Source organism: Neophocaena asiaeorientalis, unplaced genomic scaffold (genome assembly GCF_003031525.2).
Source record: "Neophocaena asiaeorientalis asiaeorientalis breed wild unplaced genomic scaffold, Neophocaena_asiaeorientalis_V1.1 scaffold36, whole genome shotgun sequence".
Taxonomy (NCBI): Eukaryota; Metazoa; Chordata; class Mammalia; order Artiodactyla; family Phocoenidae; genus Neophocaena; species Neophocaena asiaeorientalis.
This window is the reverse complement of record NW_020174149.1, coordinates 3,811,371-3,815,394: the sequence shown is the minus strand read 5'-3', so window position 1 is coordinate 3,815,394 and position 4,024 is coordinate 3,811,371. Positions and strand designations below refer to the sequence as shown.

At 44.4% G+C, this 4,024-nt stretch overlaps 1 non-coding gene across 1 annotated transcript; it reads right to left on the bottom strand.

The window, feature by feature from the left end:
- Positions 1–1,735: 1,735 nt before the first annotated feature.
- TRNAG-UCC (transfer RNA glycine (anticodon UCC)) lies at positions 1,736–1,808 on the bottom strand. Its single transcript has one exon. It is a non-coding gene; the product is annotated as a tRNA-Gly (tRNA).
- Between the last annotated feature and the right edge of the window lie 2,216 nt (positions 1,809–4,024).

Genomic DNA, 4,024 nt, shown 5'->3' with positions numbered 1-4,024 from the left:
CAGATCCAGAATATTGCCATCACTTCCTAGCCTGTCCTACTTGAGTTTGTTTGTTTTTTCCCCACCTGTAATAAAGATGTGTTCTCTGATATAAACCTCCTTATGGCTTCTAGTTCTTTTCAGGAGTCCTGCAAGAGAACCAAGAAGCCATTTCAATTAAGAATAGAATTCTAATTGCTTTGGAACAATGACCTGACTTCTGAAATACTCTTTTTTATTCTTATATGCTTGTGCTGCTTTCAGGAGAATACTGCATGGACCTTATTATTTTCATCCAGCAGAGTGTCAACCAAGGCCCGAGCTTAAGAATTTGATCATAGTTATAGGCCCTATAATGAAAGGATTTACTTAAAGGATTTAATCATTGTATGTGATTCGAGTGGGTATTTCCCGAGGGCCTGGCCCAGGTTTTTGAACCTAGTACGCTCTCAATTAATGTTTATTAAGTGAATGAATAGATGAATGAATGAATGATGTTGAGAGCACACACCTCCTGGTACTACAGTGCAGCAATTGAGATTTTCAAGCATATCTAAATTTTTGTTTCCTGAAATACATGCTGAAGACTATGGGTAAGTATTGTGCAAGAAAAGGGATTTGTGTTAAAAAATATTGAGGCGTGGTGAATTTGACAGAGGTTTTCAAATTCTTTTGCTTGTGTTTCCCCCGAAAGAATTTCGAGACTATGTACCCTTATCACACTTTTAGGTTGGCATCTAAATTTTTTCATCACAAGTTGTAACAGTTACAAAGAATATAATTTCCAGCTTGTTTTAAATACTGACATTACAAAATAAAACCGTTTTAAATGTATCCACAGAATCTAGGTCCCACAGCAATTTGATACCCATCTTACCATTTTTTCAAAATATGGAAACTCTCGAAATTTTACATTTCTTTACTTCCATAAATGCATTATTTATTTTCTACTCTCCCTCCATAATTTCATCCTAATGGAATTATTTTTCTGCTTAAAAGTCTAGCTATTGAACACTTTATTTTACTTCTTTGCACCAAAAATATGTATGATTTGAAATAAATATTTTATTGTCTTTAATGCTCTATATTAAAAATTCTACTATTGATATTTAACAAATGAAAATCTATTATAAACTTTGATTTAAATTATTAAACATGAAAGTAAAAGTTACTGAATATTCACCTCAATGAGATGCAATAAGTTTTTGCTCAAATCAGAATTCAAGTAAGGTCTGTACATGGCAATGACATGGTTGCTATGTCTTTTAAGTCTCTTTCAGTCTTTAAATTTCAGGCTCTTTCTTTCTCTCTTGTTTCTCTCTCTCCAATTTATTAGAGATATCAGGATGCTTTACCCTGAATTTCCTATAAATTATTAGCTAAATCTAGAAGCTCGATAAGATTTGAGTTCAACCTTTTTTTTTTTTTTTTTTTTTTTGCGGTACACGGGCCTCTCACTGTTGTGGCCTCTCCCGTTGCGGAGCACAGGCTCCGGACGCGCAGGCTCAGCGGCCATGGCTCACGGGCCCAGCCGCTCCGCGGCATGTGGGATCTTCCCAGACCAGGGCACGAACCCGTGTCCCCTGCATCGGCAGGCGGACTCTCAACCACTGCGCCACCAGGGAACCCCTCGAGTTCAACTCTTTGACAACACTATTATATTTTAGCCAATAATACTTCATTTGTGTACCTTCCTTAGACTATTTATTTATTTTTATTTCTGTGGCCGCACCGCAGGCGGCTTGAGGTATCTTAGTTCCCCATCCAGGGATCGAACCAGGGCCCCCTGCAGTGGAAGTGCAGAATCCTAACCACTGGACCACCAGGGAATTCCCTGGGCTTTTTAAATTTAAGTCTGTATCTGCCTTTCTATCCAAGCTATGAGACGGGTAAACAAACATCTTCCTACCAAAAGGATGGGAGATGATGTCAAATAAGATTCAACTAGACTGGAGGGGGACCTTCAAGATGGTGGAGGAGTAAGACATGGAGATCACCTTCCTCCCCACATATACATCTACATGTGGAACAACTCCTACAGAACACCTACTGAACGCTGGCAGAAGACCTCAGACCTCCCCAAAGGCAAGAAACTCCCCATGTACCTGGGTAGGGCAAAAGAAAAAAGAATAAACAGAGACAAAAGAATAGGGTTGGGACCTGCAGCACTGGGAGGTGTGAAGGAGGAAAGGTTTCCACACATTAGGAAGCCCCTTCGCGGGTGGAGATGGGGGTGGGTGGGGAAGCTTCGGAGCCACGGAGGAGAGCGCAGCCACAGTGGTGCGGAGGGCAAAGCGGAGAGATTCCCGCACAGAGGATCGGGGCCGACCAGCGCTCACCAGCCCGAGAGCCTTGACTGCTCACCTGCCGCGGTGGGCGGGGCTGGGAGCTCAGGCTCTGGCTTCGGAGGCCAGATCCCAAGGAGAGGACTGGGGTTGGTGGCGTGAACACAGTCTGAAGGGAGCTAGTGAGCCACGGCTAGCCGGGAGGGAGTCTGGGAAAAAGTCTGGAGCTGCCGAAGAGGCAAGAGACCACTGCTTTGTGGTGTGCAAGGAGAGGGGATTCAGAGCGCCACCTAAATGAGTTCCAGAGATGGGTGCGAGCCGGGGCTATCAGCGCAGACACCAGAGACAGGCATGAGATGCTAAGGCTGCTGCTGCCGCCACCAATAAGCCTGTGTGCAAGCACAGGTCACTATCCACCCCTCCCCCCTGGGAGCCTGTGCAGCCCGCCACTGCCAGGGTCCCGTGATCCAGGGACAACTTCCCCGAGAGAACACACGGCACGCCTCAGGCTGTTGCAACGGCATGCTGGCCTCTGCCACTGCAGGCTCACCCCACATTCCGTACCCCTCCCTCCCCCCGGCCTGAGTGAGCCAGAGCTCCCTAATCAGCTGCTCCCTTAACCCCCTCCTGTCTGAGCAAAGAACAGATGCCAGAGGACGACTAACATGCAGAGGAAGGGCCAAATCAAAAGCTGAACCCCAAGAGCTGTGCGAACAAAGAAGAGAAAGGGAAATTTCTCTGGGCAGCTTCAGGAGCAGCGGATTAAATCTCCACAGTCAACTTGATGTACCCTGCATCTGTGGAATACCTGAAAAGACAAAGAATCATCCCAACATTGAGGCAATGGACTTTCGGAGAAACTGTAGACTTGGGGTTTCCATTCTGCATCTAATTTGTTTCTGGCTTTATGTTTATCTTAGTTTAGTATTTAGAGCTTATTATCATTGGTAGATTTGTTTATTGATTTGGCTGCTCTCCTCCTTTTATATATGTATATATATATATATATTTTTTTTGATTTGTTTATTGGTTTGGTTGCTCTCTTTTTTTTTTACTTTTTTAATTTTAATAATTTTTTTATTTTAATAACTTCATTTTATTTTATTATTATTTTCTTTCTTTTTTCTCCCTTTTCTCGTGAGCTGTGTGGCTGACAGGGTCTTGGTGCTCCAACCGGGTGTCAGGCCTGAGCTTCGGAGGTGGGAGAGCCGAGTTCAGGGCACTGGCCCACCAGAGACCTCCCAGCCCCATGTAATATCAATCGGCAAGAGCTCTCCCAGAGATCTCCATCTCAACATTAAGACCCAGCTCCACTCAATGACCAGCAAGCTCCAGTGCTGAAAACCCCACACCAAACAACTAGAAAGACAGGAATACAACCACACCCATTAGCAGAGAGGCTGCCTAAAATCATAATAAGTTCACAGACACCCCAAAACACACAACCGGACGTGGTCCTGCCCACCAGAAAGACAAGATCCAGCCTCATCCACCAGAACACAGGCACTAGTCCCCTCCACCAGGAAGCCTACACAAAACACTGAACCAACCTTACCCACTGGGAGCAGACACCAAAAACAACGGGAACTACAAACGTGTAGCCTGTGAAAAGGAGACCCCAAACACAGTACATTAAGCAAAAGGAGAAGGCAGAGAAATACACAGCAGATGAAGGAGCAAGATAAAAACCCACCAGACCAAACAAATGAAGAGGAAATAGGAGGTCTACCTGAAAAAGAATTCAGAGTAATGATAGTAAC